The following is a 24658-nucleotide window of genomic DNA, read 5'->3' on the forward strand; positions in this document are numbered from 1 at the left end:
GCCGGACTTGATGTCCTACGGTGCCGGCCTGTCCGGTCCCTGTCTGACGGGCCAGCCCACTACATCAACGCCAACTCGATCTTCCCCATCTCTCGTCACCATATTCCACGAAGAGGGGGCGCGGCCGCTGAACCCTAACAACCGCCGGTGTCCTCCATCCTCCAACCCCCTCCCACCCATTCCATTCACCCCCGGCCGTTTCTCTCCGCCGAAATCGAAGATCCACTCCCGATCTACTTCTCCACCAATCATTTTGCATCCTGCCCGAGTCAAGACCGGCGGCTCGGGGAGTAGGACATGGCAAGGACGAAGAATGTTGGCCCCAGAGGTATGGTCCCTGAGTTTTTCATCTCCCATCCTCCAACCTCCAAGTATGCTCATCTCGCTATTTCACACATGATTTCTTTTGCTTCCTCTGGTACATGGGTCCTGTTGTCAAACCTAAAATACAGAACATAAAAATTGGTATTGAAGTCAATGAAACAACAAATTGTTCTTGCTAGCAGCAACATCATGGTTGTACTTGAAAAAAATAGAGTAGAAAGTTACGGTTTAACCATCTCAAATTGAGCGTGGAAATAGAATACCAAGTATGAACCGAACCAGATCAACCAATGAGCCAGTGCAAATTGTTGGTTAAATCCAACTGAGTCTTATTCCAGTGAAATGGAGTACTTACTAAACATTGAATGCTAGTATAGATATTTTCTTAGTTCTACACGTAGAAAAGAGGTTACCATATACGTACATTGCATACCCTTGAATAAGTCTAGCTCCGCCCATGCTTGTTAGGCTACATAGAGTAGCGCATATAACTTAAAACCATCCGATCGGCCTGGCCGGGCGATTATTGTGGCCTGTCCGGCGCCTTGGCCGGACAAACAAGCTCGATTGCCGGCCAGTCCGGCGACTTGTCCGGCCTGTTCCAGGGCTTCAATCTACCATGGCCGGCCTGTCCGGGCAGATCTTGCGTCCTGTCCGGCGCTTTGGTCGGACAAACAAGCTCGATTGCCGGCCTGTCCGGCGACATGTCCGGCATGTTCCAGAGGCTTAAATCTACCATGGCCGGCCTGTCCGGGCGGCTCTTCCGGCCTGTCCGGCTCCTTATCCGAACAAACAAACTTAACTCTTTTACTATGAACTATACTATATGATGTATCATCTTTACTGCCTTACATTTAGAATTTTGTTGAAATGTAGGTTCTCGTTGTGGTGACAACTCGGATAGTGAAGAAAGAGCTCGACCCCGCAAGCGTCCGGTTATTGGTGATGAAGGACAAAGTGGAAGTGGTACAATTGACGAAGATGTTGAGGTTGAGAGTTCGGAAGAGGATGAGGATGTCAGTAAGGACGTGGATGACGGTGGAAGTGAGGAAGATGAAGAGGAAGAGCAAGAGGATGAGGATGAGGATGAGGATGAGGATCCGGTTCATCTTGAGGCAGTTCAGAAACGTCGGTATTCCAGCCGCAACACAACAACTAAGAAGCCGGCTGGTTCTCGTGCTCGTGCTCCTGTTCAGTCTCGTGCTCCTGCTCCTGCTCGTGGATTGCCCATGCGTACTGGCCTAGTCATGGAGAAAAGAAGGCCAAAACACCCCAAAAACTACAAGTTGCAAGACTACAAGAAAATGTCGAGGAAGGATTACATTCTTGCAAGGAAAGCTGATTGTTTTGCGCAAAGAAAGAATGCTACTGATCCAAGGTTTTTGTCTCGTGTGCACCAAGATATCTATGAAAGCATAATTCTGAAGCATGCTATCCTTCCTCAGAAATCAGTCAACATGGAGTTCATTGATAGCAACAGTGCAAGCTTCCCAGGGTGTGTGGAGATAATTGATGCTATGGGGCTGCGTGGCATTTTGACTCTTTCTCGAGACTGGAGTGAAGAAGCTGTAATGCAATTCTATGCCACATGTCGGTTTGTTCCGGATGATGACAGGTCACTTGTATGGAGTACCGAAGGGACGCAGTTGAGTGTCACCTTCGAAGAGTTTGCCCGCCTACTAAATATTCATACGGATGAAAATCTCTATAAGATCCATGCCAGATCGGACACATGTGACTCAATGACCGGTGTTGCTCTTGCCCCTCTTCGTCGTGCGAATGCTGTTGTTACCGTAGACAATGCAAAGACTCAAAAATTGCTCTTTGGGGTTTGCAAATCCAATGCTGACGAGATAGCCAAACTCAAATCAGTTGATCGTGTGAAAATCAACAAGTACAAAGCTCAAGTGCGTGAACTTGGTGGACAGGCTAGTGATGATGAAGTGGTTGCATCATCAAGCACCGCTTCTCCCAGGTATACATTTCCCACCAAACGCTATGCGGAGTACTTTGACAATGATTCAAGCGATGGAGATGGAGATGAGCCCGACGGAAATGAAGGCGAGGCCCGTCATAGTTGAAGCAAGTAGAATGATAGTTTCGGTATGTAATGACAAAGTTGCATATCTTGCTCAATCTTTGATTATTATTGGCATGTGAAACTTGTTTATCCATTACCTATGTGTAAGACTATGTGTGTTGGATTCCATGTGTAAGACTATGTGTGTTGGATTCCATGTGTAAGATTTTATATGTTGCATTCCGTTAGGTACTGTGTTGTAATGGAATGCTTGTGATACTTCCTGTATTTTCATATGTGAATTTCGTTGACAATAAATTTGCTTGTTTACACTGACTCAGCCATCTGTAAATCTTCAGCCGGACAGGCCGGGCACTATGGCCGGATAGTCCGGTAAAGAAAAGTGCTCGTTCCTTACATAAGCCGGACAGGCCGGCCGCGTGGGACGGACAGGCCGGCAAATTGCCGAAGCTAGCCTCCTGACCAAGCCGGTCAAACAAGCTCGTTGCACGGCCAGTCCGGTGACATGTCCGGCCAGTTACTGTAACTTAAAACCATATCCGCCGGTCTGGCCGGTCGATTCTCGCGGCCTGTCCGGCGCCCTGGACGGACATACAGTACAATTTGCCGGACAGGCCGGTGACTTGTCCGGGCAGTTCCTGTAGCCCCTGGAACTTAACACCACGCTACCCGGCCTGTCCGGCGGTTTCACCAGCCTGTCCGCAGACCAGGCCGAACTTGCACGAGGACATGCCGGTCTGTCCGGGAAATCGCCGGACTGGCCCTCTCCGTTGACCGGACTGTCCGTTGTGGTATTTTCTTTGACGTTTCTTAGTTGTGGAAACACATATAAAGTAAAATTTATATAATAAATCACAATGAATGGAAGTACATGAAAATAAAAAATGGTATAGAATCACAAATGGTTTCGGTCAATTACAATTAAGGCGAAGTAAATACATAATCTTCAAGGTAAAGCGCTAATTTTGTAATTTCGCTAGTGAAGATGCACTTCTACTTGTTTTCTTTTTCCATATACCTGCATTACAAAATGAAATTATTTAGTACTCATTTAACATAGAATTAATCGGCCTAGCTAAGAAAAATATGTAAGAAGACTTACTCCGGATGTTTTTTGCACAACTTTTTGTTCCGTTTGTTATGACCGATGACACCACAGGCGGTGCACCCCTGATTCCGGGTCTTACGCTCGTCGAACGCTAGTGGTCTACCATTTTTCGTCACGGGGTGATTTACCTCTTGTGCAGCTTTTGTGTTTTGCTTAGGTGCTCCTCTCGTGGCAACCTTATTGGGATCACCAACCGGAACTGCATTGCCTTGAAAATCATATGCGTCTTCTTCAGCGAAGGCTGTGTGACCATCATGTCCATTCTTTTTCGCATATTTTCTTGCTACTAAGCCCTTCATATATGCCATGAACTCATTATACATTGCTGGATCATCTACTGCCGCATCCATAGCTTCCGCCGATACTGTTTCCATGTCGTTGTATCTTTTTCGCTTCCCTGGCCCCGAGTAACCGTACGCGAAAAGATCGCTTCTGCGCCGTGCTGGCAATCCATTTCTTGCCATTTTGGAGAATCGCCGAAGAACACAACAGTCCGGTATTTCGGACAATTTCAGGTGCTTCAATACATATAGGATATGCTTGCATGGAAGCCCCTTACGATTCATTCTTCGGCAGCTGCACTGTATTAACTCTTTCGGCTGATTAGGGCTATACTCCACGATAAACGAGTATCTGCCGCTATTCCTCCATTTGACCATAAACTGTTTAGAGCCCCTGTTCCCACGTATTCCTCAAAAATCTCGAGGTCACCAAGCTTCTTCACATCCTGCTGCAAGATGTAGAAGTTGGCTGGACTGAAGGCATGGGCAAGAGCAACCTCTATCTCTTTGGATTCAAGAATCGCCACCGGTAAACTGCAGGAACAGATGCAGTCATCTTCGGCCTCGCTCTCACGGATGCGAACAATGGCATTCTCGTAATGCATTATCAAGTCAACTAGGGTCATACCATAATCCAGGTGAAGGTGAAGGCATGAGTTCAAACTCTCACTTCTCTGATTGCTTTTCATACCAAGGAAATATCCACCGGTCAGATACGCGGCAGCCCAAATTCTCTTCTTATTGTACATCCTTTTGAGCCATTCTTGGGTACTATCTGTCTCCCACTTGCGACGAAACGCGCTCCATCTTTCCTCAAAAATGGCTTCTGAAGTGGTGTAGTATAAGAATGGCCGAAATTCCTTTAGCGACTTATGACCAAGGTGTCTCTTCATGTTTTTCTCTATGTGCCAAGTACATAGACGGTGCCACACGTCTGGAAGGACATTCTGAATAGCTAATATCATCGCGGCGTCCCCATCAGTAATAAGACCTTTGGGCTTCTTCTGACACATTGCAGTCAAGAATGTCCGAAGCAGCCAAGCATATGTATCTTCTGTCTCGTCTGACACAAGAGCGCATGCAAACACCGTAGTCTTACGATGATTGTTCAGGCCTACAAAAGGAATAAATGGCATAGCATACCGGTTCATCTTGTACGTGCTATCAAACACCACCACGGTCGCCAAAATCCTGATAGTCCTGCCGTGACTGAGAATCACACCAGAACATGCTTTTCAACCGTCCTTCATCATCTACTTGGTAATCAAAAAAAAATTCAGGATCACTCTTCTTCCTCGCGACCATAATACCAAGTGCTGTGGCAGCATCACCCTTCGCAATAAGCTTCCTCTTCTCCCTGCAACATAGGTTGTACAGATCTCACCTTACGAAGCCTACACCACCGTAGCCATGTCTTCTGAGAAAGTGTTTCATAATCATGTACTTTCTCATCCCACTTGCTCCCAAAGATAGTATCTCAGCTCTCTGGTACGGCTTAATCTTTTGTGCGATCGAAGAAATGGTACTTCGTCCGGTCTAGCTGGTTTATGTCTGTGATTGCCGTAAAAACTTTTGACAACCCATACTCCTCTCGATAGGTCACGCTTCACGGTGAGATTGGCATTGCAGTTGCAACGAGTCTCGGGTCGTAGCCTACGACTGCGGCCTTCCTGCGTTAAAAGCTTTTCCTGACGTTTCCCTGCCCTGGAACAGACATACCGCCTTAACCGTATTTCTCCCTTACCACGTTTCCCTCGCTTTGCCCTCTTCAAAATGTCCTTCCGGATGCTGAAGCCATGCTCTCTCGCATAGCTGTTGTACCAGACAAAAGCCGCCGGTTCGGAAGAAAATGTCATGTCCAGTATTTTACAGTGCTCTTCCATAGAGTGCATCTTATATTCATTACTCACAATATCTGGGTCTGCTTGACTGTGATGTTCACGCCCATTTTCAGCACCAGATATCACCTACACATGAAGGGAAAATAAGTCATAAAAGTTGTCGTTCCAACGGTAACATTGACGGTTTGCCATACTAAAACTATATACTTACTTCGCTCTTATTTTCAGAGCTTGATTCCTCGTGATGCAGTCCTACCTCCACGCTATATTCATCAAACCCAACTTCCATGTCTGAATACTCATCCTCCTCGTGACCACCGTATAGAACCTACACAGCCAAAAACAAAGAATGTAACATGTCACTTCATTGCTTCCATTCATTGGTAGCCATTAAAAAATAATCAACATACTTCACTCATGTTTTCTGAGGAGGCCGATGATGGAAGGTTCTCCCCAAAAGGAGGTATATTTTCATAGATCCTGGATTTGGAACTATTCTCCGAAGTAGAATCATCATCGCCCGTATATCCGTCATCCCCGTCACTCCAAGTTGAGCTATAGTCCCCCATTTCTCCAAAAACTACACAAAACCCGCACGCAATAAAGAACTAATGCAAAATTCTAAACAATAAGGCAATGCAAATCACTATTTCATATTTAGTACACTTAATTAAACGCACACGGACAGCGGACAGTCTGTACGAGAGACCCCGGCCTGTCCGCCGCAGGCCGGACTGTCTGGTTCTTGTGTTCCGGACTGTCTTCCGTGCGCCGGACACGCTAAATGAGCCGCCGGACATGTCCGGCGGCAGATATTCAAACTTACCTCCACGTCGTGTCCAGCGGAAGATCGGCTCGCCGGAGAGATGGAGCTCGACGCGACGGCATGCAGCACAGGCGTCTCGTCGAGCAGGCCCTGAGGATCGTGGAGATGGGAGTGCCGAGATCGTCGGGAAGATATGCCCTGGTGGAGGAGGTCTATGGTGACGGAGTGCGGCGCCGACGGCGGCTCGTCGAGCTCCGGGGAGATGCCGGTGAAGAGGAGATCGTGGAGAAGCGACGGAGGAGCCCTGTGGCGGAGGAGTGCGGCAGTGAGGAGGTGATCGTGGCGTCCGAGATCGTGCGACGGGACGGCGGCTGCCGGCTCGTCGAGTTCGAACGTGGAGGAGGCGATCGTGGGAGGAAGGAGGAAGACGCATACGGTATAGAGACGGTCATATACGAGTTCACATACGGGGTTGGATATGGGTTTTGTGGGCTTTTGAGCCAAAACTAATTTTGGAGGGGGGGGGGGGGGGGGGGGGTTGTACTGGAGCACACGCCTAATTGAAATCCTCCAGAACTTCTGTCAAAACTATATGATCAAAATCAACACTGAACTGGATATTGCGTTTGCCTTTGAAAAAATTGTCCATTTCTCCATTTTCATGCCATTGCTTTCTGAAGATTTGCGATCAGCCTTAATCTTCCGGTCATGCAAACATAAAGTAAAAAAACTTGAATCTTTGGCCTACTGGTTAATCCATCAATTTTTACTCCTAATCATGCACTCTGTACCTTGTAATCATGCAGTCTGCAAGTAGTAATTATGCTCGCGTTGCAGAGAACTTGAACCCAACTGGCTAGTCCATCAATTTTTACCCCTAAATCCTAATCATGCAGTCTGCAAGTGTTGCTTCGTGTAGCCACACATTCTCGATCAATCATGCATGTGGGGCGATGTAGGATTGAAGGGTCGTTTGTGTGCTTGGCTGACTCCAACAGCGACGGCGGCTCGAGCGAGGGGATGATGGACGCCCTGAGGTCGACGGCGCTGCCTCACCGGCGAGGACAGAGCACACCGTTTTCATAACTTATTGCTGTACACCATTGCTCTAGCATGTTCTGGAACTTGTGCTTTGTGGAAGCTTTCAGTTTCAAGGGCGCATTATTGCGAGCGTCAATGATTTGAGGATTCGAATGGGCATCGATCCATCCATCGGCTGCACCAGGAAATCTCTAGAGCTCACGATTGTGATAGAGAGCGTTCAGAGGCAGCAAACGAAACAAGTGCACACACATGGGATCTTTGGGCCCTGCCGTGAGCGTGAGCATGGCCAAGGCCAACGGCGGCCAGCAGTAGCAGCAGCACACCGAGCGCGCCGTGTTCAGCCGCAGCTTCCCGCTGACAGGAAGGCGGGCTACGAGGCGATGCCGGAGTGGCGCGTCGACTGCCTGCTCCGGGAGTACGGCCTCCCCGTCGCCGGCGAAGTCGACGACAAGAGGCCCTTCCCCATGGGCGCCTTCCTCTGGCCCGGCCGGTACTGATCAAGCTTCGTACACATAAGATCGGGCCGACCGGCAAGCTAGCAGAGACTGATCAGCAACGTCACATTCCCGGGCATGCAATGTATGACGACCTCGTGTCAATATTGTATTCTTATCGCCACATAGAGAGGAGTGTTTTCTGGATTATATACGACGCTATGGAAGACAGGAAGAATGCGTTGTTTCCAGTGGCGGACCCAGGAATTTTGGTTTGCCGGGGCGAACAATTTAGGGGGGGGGGGGGGGAATTAGCGCGGAAACGCAAATTTATTAGATAAAATTCATAGGATTACATTGTAAACGTAATTGAACTGTCATGATCAATGAAATGAAACTACCAGAATAATATGAAAAGACACAAAATACACTTAAAACCTTGTAACATGGATTTCAGCCCCGTGAGATGCCCTTGTCAACCATAAGTCCATAATAATATTCTTGAAGGGGGTAAAGAGTAAAGTTGAAACGAGACCTACAATATGTGAATAAAGAAAAAATATTAGTGCAAATCTTAGCAAAATTGTAAAGGTAGTTGATAAGATTGCATTATACCACTAAGTTGTAGTAGTAGCATCAGCATGAAATTTTCGAGGTAAATGGCCCCGGCGGTTCTTCAAGGAACGTAACATAATTTGCTTGTCGGATATCTTTGCAAATATCTCTCGTTCAACAAAGCATATCATCAGATCATTCAGCCAATCATCACTTATCTTATTTCGAAGATCCGTCTTTATAATATTCATGGCTGAGAAAACCCTCTCAACTGATGCAGTCGCCACTGGTAATATCAATGCAAGCCTAATGAGGCGTTAAACCAATGAAATACCAAATGTTGTCCAGTTTTAACCAACTCGAGAGCAAGACCACTGAGACTACCACAAGCCAAGAAATTTGGGCCTCTTCTCATCACATCAACATATATGTTGAGTTGATCAATCAAAAGATAGCAATCTTGTGAAGAGAAATCAACAGAGTAAATATTTGCAAGCTCAAGTAGCTTCTCATGATCAAAGTTTCCAAATGAATCCCTAGGATCTAGGCATGCAATGCACTTCAAAAAACGTGTGGAAGTTTCACTAAGCGATGATTCATCTCAACTATGTTTCTGTCAATCACCTCATTGAATATTTGTATCTTGTAATGATGCAAGTTGGTGACCATTCTGCGTGAGCTCCTTGGGTATCCTCTAGCATAAATATTATCATCCGTACTTAGCACCAAAATATTTCTTCCCATGCAAAAGTTAGTAGCAGCCAACAAGAGAGGCTCCCACCCATCATCTCTCAATTTCCGCAATAGACTTTTCACCGAGATAATCATATTCATGGCGCTAACTATGTTTTGATCTTTTTGTTGCAGTGCTTGTGATAAATCATTGGTTAAACCAAGTACTCGAAGCATCAAATGCAAGATAATAACAAATTCAAAGGTTTCCATGTTTATGAGATAACCTGAAGCCACGCCTCTATCATCCTTGTGTTCCTCTTTGTACGGAGCCACCAAGATGGAATTATGTAGAATTGTGTAGTGTGCTTGAGTGAAAGAATGTCCATCCATACACGTTGTTGCTTTCTTCCCTAGCGTGCCTTTTCCACGCAGTCTCCCCTCATAGCGCGATTCAGAAACACCAATCGGCTTAAGGTCAGGAATAAAGTCAACACAAAACTCAATGACCTCCTCTGTTCCCAACAATATACAAAATTATAATAATCATATGAAGGAGAGTAAGTAAATTTACAAAAGAAGCAATGCCAAATAACTAACCTCACAATCACGCCCATTTGCTCTTTAACCGATGCATCACGAGACTCATCAACAAGTAGAGCGAAATTACCACTCCCAAGCTCATTCATGATGACTTGCATAGTCTCTTCGGCACATGCTTGTACTATTTGTTTCTGAATTTTAGGAGAAGTCAATTTATGATTGCCAGGAGCATTATCATTCATCACATTGGCCACATCCTTGCATCTTTCGGCAAACCAGTCCACCATCTCAAGGAAATTACCCTTATTCAAGGAAGTGTCGGACTCGTCATGCCCACGAAATGCTAGCCCCTGTGAAAGAAGAAATCTTGCAATGCCTACAACAGCCCTCAAGCGTTCTTCATATTCCAGATGTGATTTCTCATCATGACAAGTGATTGCATATGACACACTTTGCTTTTGATTTCTGAAATCTTCACAATGCCTTCTAGCATTATTGTGAGCGCTGTTTTGTTTACCTACATAAACCTTGAAGTACTCTGGCCCTTTCTTCCAATTTTTAAACCCCTTCTTAGTGAATGCATCATACCCAAATTTCCCACTAATGTTTGGAGGCTTGAAAAGAAAACAGTAGAAACAATATGCAGCTTGTTTTTCAACACTATACTCTAACCAATCATATTGTTTATACCAAGCTTTCTTGAAATGACCGCCAATCTTTACCAAATTTTGAGCGTGGAAAATTATGACCGATCAAATGGCATGGACCTTTCAACAAATATGCTCTTCTCATTTCATCTCTAATTGTCGGGGTAGCATACTCATCAATCTGTTTTCGGATACCCGGATCCGAAATAACATCATCTAGATTAAATGCAGCTGGTTGAATGTCCTACAGTATGAAATTTGATTGTAAAATTGAGTTCTCTAATTATTATTGGCACTGTAGACTGTAGTAGAAATCGTGACACAAAGATTGGAGAAGGGAAAATCACCGGCATAACCTTGTGCGGCTGGTCCGTCCGCCTGCATTTGGTCGAAGCAGCAGCCGCCGCTGCCGCAGTTGCCGCCGCCTCTTCCTCCTCATCTTCCAGTTCCTGCGCAATTGCAATCCAATCGGGCTCCTCATCCGAGTCCATCTGCGGCGCTGCTGGTCAGGACTTCAAGAGAGGGCGCTAGAGATTAGAACGCGAGGGGATTTTTTTGTGATCGATCAGAAGTTGGAACGATAGAGCAGAAGCGGACGTTTGTGGATCCGTGCGTTCGTGTAGTGTAGAGTCTGTAGACACAGGAGATGTACGGTTGAGCCTTTTGACTTAAGCCCAATAGTCTAGTCATAGCCCAGCCCAGTCTTGTTATTTCTTCTCCACACGAACATACCCCTTCGTAGCTGAAACAAACAAGAGAAAGCTCCTGTTCGACTGTTCGTCAATGGCTGCTGAGTGCTGACCCCGGTGAGGCGGCGACCAAGATGCAGAGCTGGGGTTCTCTCCTCCGCGCCGGGAGACCCGGGGCGGCCGCCCGTCCTTGCCCCCCCTAAGGTCCGCCACTGGTTGTTTCTGATGACTTTTCATATGCAGTTCCGATTTCCGAACTTTGTTCAGGCGTGCAATATTTCTGTTGCGAGCTTTGGATTGCTCTTGCAATTGGTTGCCACTTCACACCATTTACCACCAGTTAGTTTGCTGTTGGTCCGCTGACAGTTTGCTGAGAGGAAAAAAGCTAGCCTAATCAAGCGGAGGAAATATTCACTTGTCAGTTGTCACACTAAATTTTGCTCAAAATGAAGGTCTACTCCGCCCTTCTTTTCATGATACTTGGAACCAAACAGTCACTCACTCAACTAGCTTCTTGTACTCTGTATTTTTGCGAAAAGCCCCTCATGCGTTGCATATCTTTAGTGAATCACTTTGATGATCTTCAACACTCATTTTAATTGTGAACTTGAAAATTCAAAAAAAACTTGTGAACTTGAGGGAGGAACAGTCTGATGAGGTATGCCAGTTCCATGATGAAATCATGAAGCAGAGCTCATATCTGCATCATCGTTCAGGTTTTCTTCACATAGAAATCCCGATGCTTCCAAGTCCTAAGATACTTGTGGTTTCCAACGGCATTGCAAAATCAGTTTTAACTAGGTGCAATATTTGTGTTCATGAACCTACCGATAACTTGCAATCTACTCCTTGCTCGGATTCAGGTACTTGTGATGGCTTTTCTTTGTGATTTATGATAATGTTCCATCTCTATTCCCACGCTTAAAAAGGAACACTATTTCTTTTTTGATAAAGGAAATATCTTAATATCGAGAGATACCAATTACACTAATTTTCTGCAACAACGTAATACCTATGGCAGTACGCATGCACACAACCAAAAAACGAAAAAAAAACTAAGAAAACAAAGGTCCCGCTATGGTATTGCGGCCCTGGCAGCAACAATACAACCACCAGCAAGGCAACAAACGAACTCAGCTCTCCAAAAGCGACACCTCCAAGAAGGAGACAATGCACAACTATAGTCGCCGCCCGTTCAAAAGATCTTAGATTTTTACCCTGAAGATAATCTCCGCTCTCTAAACAATGCCTTCAACAAGGCCATTGCCAGGCACAACCAATTAAGGTCATACCATGGATTTTCATCCTGAAAGATAAGACTTTGAATTTTACTTGTGATGTCGCCCCCACTTGCATACTGCTGCTGCAAAACCCAGAACACCAAGCAAGTCACTTAATATCATAGAGACGCGAACCTCCGTTGCTAGTCCTCCAAGCCGGCCTTGGTGACTTAGCTTTAGTCCTCCAAGCCGGCCTTCGTGACATTCATAAAAAATTGACTAAGGAAAATACCCCTTGGGTGAAAAGGATATTAAGGCATGGATAGATAGATTTATATAGTCATAGTCTTAGACTTAGCTTTAGTTTTCCTTGATGGTGCTCTCTAGCATCAGCTACATACATCACTCTTTATATCGAAAATTAAAAAAAACTGCAGTGAGGACAGTTCAGCTAAAAAAAAACTCGCCGCAGGTTTGTTTAGACAATCACATTTTGATAAATTCTTTGTAGGGCCATCACAAGTGATTAATGCTAATGATCATAAAAGTTTCTAAGAAACCATATCCATCGTAATATGCAATCACGTTTTGACCAAAAATATCGAATAATCTTCATCTAGTAAAAAACATGCCTAATTCTCCCAAGAAATTATGGATTGATGTGCACCAAAAATTTTGCTCAGGTGTGACCGCCACCACCTGTCTCCCAACCAGTATCATATTGACGAACACAAGTATCCTGATTTTTTTTTAAAGTCGGGAGTTTAGGGCAACATGCTACCGTGGAAGGGCGCCCTGATGTGCTCAGTTTTTGCACCAAGGTATACACAAACATTAGGGTAAATGTGTCAATTAACCATTTGATTTTTTATGGAGTACTCACGGGCAAAGTTGAATGGCTTAGTTCATTGGGATTTACGTGTAGAGTCAAATCTTGAAACATCAACTACCAATATCAATTACTGGAAAATCCCCTGTGTATTTTTTTTTCAGGAACTATCTTGAGGATACAACAATATCTGGATTTAAAAAATATTAATTCTGTAGTACAATTATAATGTGAAATAAGTGTGTTTTGAAGACCGCGCTAGAGTTGAAAAGATAAACTGTGCAAATCCGGCGGGATTAACTGGGATTAGAAAGACTAGTTAATGAAAGAACAACTACTCCAATTAGGGCTCTTGTGGAGAACAACTTGTAGAAAATATAGTAGAAGCAAAAGGTGCATTGAGATGCATCTTGAAAAAATTACGCAGACTATGGTTTAGGATGACGCACAAACAATAAACACAAGAATTTAGGGCCTGTTTGGTTCCCAGCCACACTTTGCTGAGTCAAAGTTTGGTAATTTGGCATGTGTTTGGTTCTTGCCACACTTTAGAGTTGCCACACTTTATATGGCCCACTTGTCATAGAGTGAATTTTTTGCCAACTTTTACCACACTTTGTGGCTTCCAAAATCCTAGCCACATTTTTGTGGCTGCCACACTTGCCAAAATTAGGCTTGGCAAAGTGTGGCTGGAAACCAAACATGCCCTTAAGAATTAAGAGAAAACATAAAGAGAGAAACACAATAAATGCAACAAAGTTTGAGCTCACCTTGAGATCCATATAGAGTTGGTGGCATAGCAGTGAATTCTATAAGAACATGCCAGCTCACTACAGGAATCCCAGAAGACGCCGACGGCCGGCTGCCCTCGGCGTAGCCACGCCAGACCCTCGGCGTATGTCCTCGGCGTTTAGCTCCCTCGGTGTAGGGTTCTGTGCCATCGGCGTAGGCCCGGCCGTCGGCGTACGGCGCTTACACCGACGGTGCACCTTCACCCTCGGCGTCGCTGCCCTCGGCGTCTCGCCACGACGCGCCGTCGCCGTTAACTGAGCGACCCAGACGCCGACGGCATTGCCATCGGCATAGGGCAGCCATCTGCGCGCCGTGGAGCGACGTGGCGTGTCGCGTGGCTGCCAGCTGCGGCGTCTACGCCGACGGCCACCCCTCGGCGTCTGCATGGGCCATGCAGGGACACGCGGCATGCTGCGCGCGGCTGCCAGGCGGAGGTCTACGCCGAGGGTAATGCCCTCAGCATAGACCTGACCATATGGTCGCAGCAGGCCTCTATGCCGACGACATTGCCCTCGGCGTAGCCTTGCGCAATTTTTTTTCGCGAGCAGTTCACAATTCACAGTTTACCAGTTCAGTTATGAAAATACAGCAGTTCATCCATCCAAATTCATCGAAATTCATCGAAATTCATCGAAATTCACCATAATTCACCATAATTCACCATAATTCACCATCATTCACCATAATTCACCAAAATACACATAGTAGCATACAAGAGGAGAGTGCCATGTCATCCAAATACATAGTAGTAGGTAGCACATGATAGGAATAGTAGTAGTAGCAAGCAAGAAGCCCGGTGCCGACTAGCGCAGGAAGGACCCGGGCGGGGTGTACCCGCCCTCATCGTTGACGAAACGAGAAGCCCGGGGTTGCGCTCCGGTAGAAGCTGCAGAAGAACCACCTGGAGAAGGACCGGGAGTACGCCCATGAGAAGTCGACGGAGAGGCACCGGGAGTAGTCCCAGGAGAAGTCGACGGAGAGGCACCATCAGAACGCCCAGGAGACCGACCACCTTCATGAACCGGTGTGACCTCGCGCCCACCCCGCGAGGCCTGGTTCCCGGAGCATCCCGTTCCCTACATGTTCCCTACATGTTAGCAACTTGCGAGGCAAAGGAAAGTGGTAACTACCGGTTTGGCAAAGAACTTACCGGTGTGGATCCGTAGTAAGTCATAGCAAAAGTTTCCCTCGATGGCATGATAGGCATGTCCCCCGCCATGGGAACGGGGTCCGGTGGCGGTGCACCACTAGACAAAGAAGTCATCAGTGCCTGCAAGATAGGTTACAAGTCAGGCTTTGCAGAAATAAAGCGTCAAACTGAGACTTATCATCTACTTGCGAGAAGAAAGATTCAAACTTACTCCTATATACGCCATTGAATGGATCGTAGCGAACAAGAGGGGGGGGGGGGTGAATGGCGCTACGACAAGTTTTAGTCTTTTTCAATTTTTAGTGCAACGGAAGGTAAAGGTGATAACTTTAGCCATAGCGGTGATCCTACAATGATCCTAGAACAAGTGCAACAAGCAAAGGAATCAACAAGATAGTAAGAGTAAGGAGCGAGACAACCGGAGGGCACGGAGACGAGGCGAGGTTTGTTTCCCGCAGTTCCTTCCACAATAGGAAGTACGTCTGCGTTGAGGAGGTGCTAGTCTCACACAAGAGACTAGACGGCCACACCACGAAGGAAGGCCTCACCTTCTTCCTCGAGAGAGCTCCACGAAGGTGCTCCCCCTTCTCCACTGATGTCTACGCACGCTTCTATTCCTGTAGACAGTGTTGGGCCTCCAAGAGCAGAGGTTTGTAGAACAGCAGTGATACGTCTCAAACGTATCTATAATTTCTTATGTTCCATGCTACTTTTATGATGAAACTCACATGTTTTATACACACTTTATGTCATTATTATGCATTTTCCGGCACTAACCTATTGACGAGATGCCGAAGAGCTAGTTGCTGTTTTCTGCTGTTTTTGGTTTCAGAAATCCTAAAAAGGAAATATTCTCGGAATTGGACCAAATCAACGCCCAGGGTCTTATTTTTCGACGGAGCTTCCAGAAGACCGAAGAACATACGAAGTGGGGCCACGAGGTGGCCAAACCACAGGGCGGCACGGCCAAGGAGGGGCCCGCGCCCCCCTATGGTGTGGGTCCCCCAGGACCCCTCCGAGGCTGCCCTTCCGCCTACTTAAAGCCTCCGTCGCGAAAACCCTAAAAAAATAAGCCACGATACGGAAAACCTTCCACAGCCGCCGCCATCGCGAAGCCAAGATTCGGGGGACAGAAGTCTCTATTCCGGCACGCCGCCGGGACGGGGAAGTGCCCCCGGAAGGCATCTCCATCGACACCACCGCCATCTTCATCGCCGCTGCTGTCTCCCATGATGAGGAGGGAGTAGTTCTCCCCCGAGGCTGAGGGCTTTACCGGTAGCTACGTGGTTCATCTCTCTCTCATGTACCTCAATACAATGATCTCATGAGCTGCCTTACATGATTGAGATCCATATGATGAGCTTTGTATCATTATTAATCTATGTGCTACTCTAGTGATGTTATTAAAGTATTCTATTCCTCCTCCATGATGTAATGTTGACAGTGTGTGCATCATGTAGTACTTGGCGTAGGTTATGATTGTAATATCTTTTAGATTATGAAGTTAACTATTACTATGATAGTATTGATGCGATCTATTCCCCCTTTCATAGCTATTGTTGACAATGTGTATGCTATGTTAGTACTCGGTCTAAATTGCAACGGTCTATTATGCACTCTAGAGGTTACTTTAATATGAACTCCGGATGTTGTGGAGCTTGTTTACTCCGGCTTGAGGTGTGCTTTTATAGCCCTACACAATGAATGGTGTTTGTTATCCAACAAGAGAGTGTGAGAAAGTAGCACAAGTGAAGAGAAGTTATTTATTTATGTGATCATTGTTGAGAGTGTCCACTAGCGAAAGTATGATCCCTAGGCCTTGTTTCCAAATATCGAATCACTGTTTATTTACTGTTCTACTGCATGTTTACTTGCTGCCATATTTATTTCAGATTGTTATTACCACTCATATTCATCCATATCACTTGCATTTTACTATCTCTTCGCCGAACTAGTGCGCCTATACATCTGACAAGTGTATTAGGTGTGTTGGGGACACAAGAGACTTCTTGTATCGTAATTGCAGGGTTGCTTGAGAGGGATATCTTTGACCTCTACCTCCCTGAGTTCGATAAACCTTGGGTGATTCACTTAAGGGAAACTTGCTGCTGTTCTACAAACCTCTGCTCTTGGAGGCCCAACACTGTCTACAGGAATAGAAGCGTGCGTAGACATCAAGCTATTTTCTGGCGCCGTTGCCGGGGAGGTAAGGTAAAAGGTATTCACATCCTCCGACTACTAAGCTGTTTTCTAGCACTGTTGCCGGTGTGTGAGCGCTCGAAGCTATTTCCTTTAGATCCTGCAATTGTATCTTTTTGTTTCTTGTTTACACTAGTTAGGCATAATGGAAAACAACAGTGAGCTTTTTAATCTATTTCCTGAGTTAAGACATGGATTGTTTGATGCGAAAATTGAAAAACCTATGGAACCTTATTTGCATGCTAGTAGCAATGTTATTAGTATGAATGCTTTGAACACCATTGTTGCTAATGCTATGGAAAATTCTAAGCTTGGGGAAGCTGGTTTTGATGAGCATGATATTTTTAGTCCCCCAAGCATGGAGGAGAAAATTTACTTTGATGATACTTTGCCTCCCATTTATGATGATTATAATGATAGTGGTATTTTGGTGCCACCTACTATGGAGGATAAAGTTTATTATGATTATACTATGCCTCCTATATTTGATGATGAGAATAATAATGATAGCTACTTTGTTGAATTTGCTCCCACTACCATTAATAAGAATGACTATGCTTATGTTGGGAGTAGTAATTATTTTATGCATGAGACTCATGATAAGAATGCTTTATGTGATAGTTATATTGTTGATTTTGTTCATGATGCCACTAGAAATTATTATGAGAGAGGAAAATATGGTTGTAGAAATTTTCATGTTACTAAAACACCTCTCTACATGCTGAAAATTTTGAAGTTACTTGTGTTTTATCTTCCTATGCTTGTCACTTTGTTCTTCATGAATTTATTTGTGTACAAGATTCCTATGCATAGGAAGTGGGTTAGACTTAAAAGTGTTTCTTATTTTCTTTTGATGCTCTCTTTTGCTTCAACTCTTATTTCTTGTGCGAGCATCATTAAAATTACTGAGCCCATCTTAATGGCTATAAAGAAAGCACTTCTTGGGAGATAACCCATGTTTTTATTTTGCTACTGTTTTGGTGTGTCTTGGAAGTTGTTACTACTGTAGCAACCTCTCCTTATCTTTATTTTATTGCATTGTTGTGCCAATTAAAGTCTTTGATAGTAAAGATGATACTAGATTTGGATTACTGCGCAGAAATAGATTTCTTGCTGTCACGAAATTGAGCAGCCCCGTCTGTAGGTAACTCAGAAAAATCTGCCAATTTACGTGCGTGATACTAAGATATGTACGCAACTTTCATTCAATTTTAGCTTTTTCATCTGAGCAAGTTAAGTGCCCCAGAAAAATTCGTATTTACGGACTGTTCTGTTTTGACAGATTCTGCCTTTTATTTCGCATTGCCTGTTTTGCTATGTTGGATGGATTTCTTTATTCCATTAACTTTCAGTAGCTTTGGGCAATGTACAGAAGTGTTAAGAATGATTGTGTCACCTCTGAATATGTGAATTTTTGATTATGCACTAACCCTCTAATGAGTTGTTTTGAGTTTGGTGTGGAGGAAGTTTTCAAGGATCAAGAGAGGAGGATGATACAATATGATCAAGAAGAGTAAAAAGTCTAAGCTTGGGGATGCCCCCGTGGTTCATCCCTGCATATTTCAAGAAGACTCAAGCGTCTAAGCTTGGGGATGCCCAAGGCATCCCCTTCTTCATCGACAACTTATCAGGTCACCTCTAGTGAAACTATATTTTTATTCCGTCACATCTTATGTGCTTTACTTGGAGCGTCTGTGTGCTTTTATTTTCGTTTTGTTATTTTCATTCTCTGAATAAATTCATGCTTGTGTGGGTGAGAGACACGCTCCGCTTGTTCATATGAACACTGGTGTTCTTAGCTTTACTTTTAATGTTCATGGCGAAGGTTGAAACTGCTTCGTTCATTGTTATATGGTTGGAAACAGAAATTGCTGCATGTGGTAATTGGTATAATGTCTTGAATAATTTGATACTTGGCAATTTTTGTGCTCAAATAGATCATGTTTAAGCTCTTGCCTCATGTAATTTGAACCTATTAGTGGAGAATTACTGTAGAGCTTGTTAAAATTTGGTTTGCATGATTGGTCTCTCTAAAGTCTAGATATTTTCTGGTGAGGGTTTGAACAACAAGGAAGACAGTGTAGAGTCTTATAATGCTTGCAATATGTTCTTATGTAAGTTTTGCTGTACCGGTTCATACTTGAGTTTGCTTCAAACAACCTTGCTAGCCTAAGCCTTGTATTGAGAGGGATTACTTCTCGTGCATCCAAAATCCTTGAGCCAAAAACTATGCCATTTGTGTCCACCATACCTACCTACCACATGGTATTTTTCTGCCATTCCAAAGTAAATTGCTTGAAGTGCTACCTTTAAAATTCCATTCTTTGTCTTTGCAATATATAGCTCATGGGAAAAAATAGCTTAAAAACTATTGTGGTATTGAATCTGTACTTATGTGTCTTATTTCTTATAAGTTGCTAGTTGAGCGGTAACCATGTTTCTGGGGACGCCATCAACTATTACACCTTTGTTGAATATCATGTGAGTTGCTATGCATGTTCGTCTTGTCTGAAGTAAAGGTGATTTATCATGATCAAATGGTTTGAGTATGCATATTGTTAGAGAAGAACATTGGGCCGCTAACTAAATCCATGATCCATGGTGGAAGTTTCAGTTTGAACATTAATCCTCAATCTCTCATGAGAATATTATCTGTTGTTGAATGCTTATGCATTAAAGAGGAGTCCATTATCTGTTGTCTATGTTGTCCCGGTATGGATGTCTAAGTTGAGAATAATCAAAAAGCGAGAAATCCAATGCGAACTTTCTCCTTAGACCTTTGTACAGGTGACATAGAGGTACCCCTTTGTGACACTTGGTTGAAACATATGTTATGCAATGATAATCCATGTAAATCCAAGCTAATTAGGACAAGGTGCGGGCACTATTGGTATACTATGCATGAGGCTTGCAACTTATAAGACATCTTATGCATAACACATATGAATTATTACTACCGTTGACAAAATTGTTTCTATGTTTTCAAAATAAAAGCTCTAGCACAAATACAGCAATCCATGCTTCCCTCTGCGAAGGGCCCATTCTTTTACTTATATGTTGAGTCAGTTTACCTACTTCTTTCTATCTTAGAAGCAAACACTTGTGTCAACTGAGTCAATTGATTCCTACATACTTGCTTATTTGCATTCATCATATTACTTTGTGTTGACAATTATCCATGAGATAAACATGATTGAAGTTGAAAGCAACCGCTGAAACTTATATCTTCCTTTGTGTTGCTTCAAAACTTTCTACTAAGAATCTATTGCTTTATGAGTTAGCTCTTATGCAAGTCTTATTGATGCTTGTCTTGAAAGTACTATTCATGAAAAGTCTTTGCTATATGATTCAGTTGTTTATTCATTGTCTTTACCATTGCTTCGAATCACTACATTCATCTCATATGCTTTACAATAGTATTGATCAAGATTATGATAGCATGTCACTTCAGAAATTATTTTTGTTATCGTTTACCTACTCGAGGGCGAATAGGAACTAAGCTTGGGGATGCTTGATACGTCTCAAACGTATCTATAATTTCTTATGTTCCATGCTACTTTTATGATGATACTCACATGTTTTATACACACTTTATGTCATTATTATGCATTTTCCGGCACTAACCTATTGACGAGATGCCGAAGAGCCAGTTGCTGTTTTCTGCTGTTTTTGGTTTCAGAAATCCTACAAAGGAAATATTCTCGGAATTGGACGAAATCAACGCCCAGGGTCTTATTTTTCCACGGAGCTTCCAGAAGACCGAAGAACATACGAAGTGGGGCCACGAGGTGGCCAAACCACAAGGCGGCGCGGCCAAGGAGGGGCCCGTGCCCCCCTATGTTGTGGGCCCCCCAGGACCCCTCCGAGGCTGCCCTTCCGCCTATTTAAAGCCTCCGTCGCGAAAACCCTAAAAAAATAAGCCACGATACGGAAAACCTTCTAGAGCCGCCGCCATCGCGAAGCCAAGATTCGGGGGACAGAAGTCTCTGTTCCGGCACGCCGCCGGGACGGGGAAGTGCCCCCGGAAGGCATCTCCATCGACACCACCGCCATCTTCATCGCCGCTGCTGTCTCGCATGATGAGGAGGGAGTAGTTCTCCCCCGAGGCTAAGGGCTTTACCGGTAGCTATGTGGTTCATCTCTCTCTCATGTACCTCAATACAATGATCTCATGAGCTGCCTTACATGATTGAGATCCATATGATGAGCTTTGTATCTCTATTAATCTATGTGCTACTCTAGTGATGTTATTAAAGTATTCTATTCCTCCTCCATGATGTAATGTTGACAGTGTGTGCATCATGTAGTACTTGGCGTAGGTAATGATTGTAATCTCTTGTAGATTATGAAGTTAACTATTACTATGATAGTATTGATGCGATCTATTCCCCCTTTCATAGCTATTGTAGACAGTGTGTATGCTATGTTAGTACTCAGTCTAAATTGCAACGGTCTATTATGCACTCTAGAGGTTACTTTAATATGAACTCCGGATGTTGTGGAGCTTGTTTACTCCGGCTTGAGGTGTGCTTTTATAGCCCTACACAATGAATGGTGTTTGTTATCCAACAAGAGAGTGTGATAAAGTAGCACAAGTGAAGAGAAGTTATTTATTTATGTGATCATTGTTGAGAGTGTCCACTAGTGAAAGTATGATCCCTAGGCCTTGTTTCCAAATATCGAATCACTGTTTATTTACTGTTCTACTGCATGTTTACTTGCTGCCATATTTATTTCAGATTGTTATTACCACTCATATTCATCCATATCACTTGCATTTTACTATCTCTTCGCCGAACTAGTGCGCCTATATATCTGACAAGTGTATTAGGTGTGTTGGGGACACAAGAGACTTCTTGTATCGTAATTGCAGGGTTGCATGAGAGGGATATCTTTGACCTCTACCTCCCTGAGTTCGATAAACCTTGGGTGATTCACTTAAGGGAAACTTGCTGCTGTTCTACAAACCTCTGCTCTTGGAGGCCCAACACTGTCTACAGGAATAGAAGCGTGCGTAGACATCAAGCAGCAAGTTTCCCTTAAGTGAATCACCCAAGGTTTATCGAACTCAGGGAGGTAGAGGTCAAAGATATCCCTCTCAAGCAACCCTGCAATTACGATACAAGAAGTCTCTTGTGTCCCCAACACACCTAATACACTTGTCAGATGTATAGGCGCACTAGTTCGGCGAAGATATAGTAAAATGCAAGTGATATGGATGAGTATGAGTGGTAATAACAATCTGAAATAAATATGGCAGCAAGTAAACATGCAGTAGAACAGTAAATAAACGGTGATTCGATATTTGGAAACAAGGCCTAGGGATCATACTTTCACTAGTGGACACTCTCAACAGTGATCACATAAATAAATAACTTCTCTTCACTTGTGCTACTTTCTCACACTCTCTTGTTGGATAACAAACACCATTCATTGTGTAGGGCTATAAAAGCACACCTCAAGCCGGAGTAAACAAGCTCCACAACATCCGGAGTTCATATTAAAGTAACCTCTAGAGTGCATAATAGACTGTTGCAATTTAGACCGAGTACTAACATAGCATACACACTGTCAACAATAGCTATGAAAGGGGGAATAGATCGCATCAATACTATCATAGTAATAGTTAACTTCATAATCTACAAGAGATTACAATCATAACCTACGCCAAGTACTACATGATGCACACACTGTCAACATTACATCATGGAGGAGGAATAGAATACTTTAATAACATCACTAGAGTAGCACATAGATTAATAGTGATACAAAGCTCATGATCACATAAAGATCACATGGGAGAGAGAGATGAACCACATAGCTATCGGTAGAGCCCTTAGCCTCGAGGGAGAACTACTCCCTCCTCATCATAGGAGACACCAATGGCGATGAAGATGGCGGTGGTGTCGATGGAGGTGACTCCGGGGGCAATTCCCCGTCCCGGCGGCGTGCCGGAAGAGAGACTTCTGTCCCCCGAAATGGAGTTTCGCGATGGCGGCGGCGTCCATGGAGTCTTTCTGGAGTTTCGTCAATTGGTGTAGGGTTTTTAGGTCATGAGGGGTTATATAGGCGAAGAGGCGGAGTCGGAGGAGCCACGGGGCCCCCTCCCCATAGGCTGGCGCGGCCAGGGGGCCACCCGCACCGCCTTATGGTGTGGGCCCCCTGCTGCCCGCCTCCGACTCTCCTTCGGTGTTCTGGAACTTTCCGCGGAAAATAAGATATTTGGTCTTTGTTTCGTCGAATTCCGAGAATATTGCCCGAACAGCCTTTCTGGAACCAAAAACAGCAGAAAACAAGAACTGGCACTTCGGCATCTCGTTAATAGGTTAGTTCCGGAAAATGCATGAAATCATTATAAAGTGTGAGCAAAACATGTAGGTATTGTCATAGAACTAGCATGGAACATCAGAAATTATAGATATGTTGGAGACGTATCATCCACTAAGGCACCGGTCGAGGCGGTGATTCCTTCACAAGGTTGGGGCGAGCTCCACAACACGGAGGCTCCCAACACCCTATGGAGCTAGTACATCACCAAGCTAGCCTCCATAGCTGCACTTTCTCCAATGCTCCACCAGAGGAACCCTACCACCAAGATCCACTAAGGAATAGCTAGTATTGGTGAAATCTCTCTTGGTAGAACTATAGATCGGGGTCTCCTCCACCACCCCTCAAAGTTTGGGGCCAGATTGGTTGGATGGTTGGGGAGATCCTCAAAGATTAAGCTCAGCAACAATGGAGGAGAGAGAGAAGAGATAAATTCGAGTTGGAGAAGAAGGGGCCTTTATATAGGTCCCTCCAAATCCAACCGTTATGTGCTGTTTTTGCCTAAGAGGTACTACCGCTTTTGGGAAGCGGTACTACCGCTCTGAGTTCGAATCACCACATAACTTGTCCACGTGGACACAGAGCGGTACTACCGCACGCGGTACCGCTTGAGGTACCGCAATAGGGTCCAGACCTTACTGGATCCAAAGCGGTACCGGAGCGGTACCGAGGCGGTACTGCCGTAACGCGTTACGGTACTTGAGCGGTACCGTCAGCGGTACTACCGCTTGCAAGCGGTACTACCGCTCATGGTACCGCAAAGGTACCGTAACGAGTACTGTGGGACAATCTCGTGTGCAATCCTCAGAGCGGTATCTCAGAGCGGTACCAGTAGGGGTAGCGGTACTACCGCTCCTGGTACCGGTAGTACCACTATGGCTAAAACAGCTTTTTCCTCTTTTCCTCTCCTACCATGTCACCTCGCGATACACACACAAAACCAGAAAACCTATAAACTACGCTTCAGTCTTCCGATCTTGACGTGTCCAGGGAGGTCACCGTGCACTTGTAAATCTAACAATGATACTCAAGGCACACGGTGAGATTACTCAAGTGTTGTCATCAAACACACAAAACTTGGGGTTTAAACTTTGCTCTTACAGCCATGTAGGCCGTATTCTGCTTATTCCACTGCGCAGCGGCCTACTGATACGCTTCATTACAGGCTTCGAAGGCCGCCTCGAACTCAGGCTACA

General features: G+C 44.7%; 1 long non-coding RNA gene and 1 pseudogene across 1 annotated transcript; one reads left to right on the forward strand and one right to left on the reverse strand.

The window, feature by feature from the left end:
• The first annotated feature begins 7654 nt into the window (after positions 1–7654).
• Positions 7655–7905, forward strand: LOC127313001 (uncharacterized; annotated as a pseudogene).
• A 254-nt stretch (positions 7906–8159) lies between these two features.
• LOC127312167 (uncharacterized) lies at positions 8160–10836 on the reverse strand. Its single transcript, XR_007858176.1, has 4 exons — positions 10613–10836; positions 9667–10500; positions 8455–9581; positions 8160–8374 (listed from the first exon to the last, which is right to left on the reverse strand). It is a non-coding gene; the product is annotated as an uncharacterized lncRNA (long non-coding RNA).
• Positions 10837–24658: the final 13822 nt, after the last annotated feature.

This window comes from Lolium perenne, chromosome 7, assembly GCF_019359855.2.
Source record: "Lolium perenne isolate Kyuss_39 chromosome 7, Kyuss_2.0, whole genome shotgun sequence".
In the NCBI taxonomy this organism is placed as follows: Eukaryota; Viridiplantae; Streptophyta; class Magnoliopsida; order Poales; family Poaceae; genus Lolium; species Lolium perenne.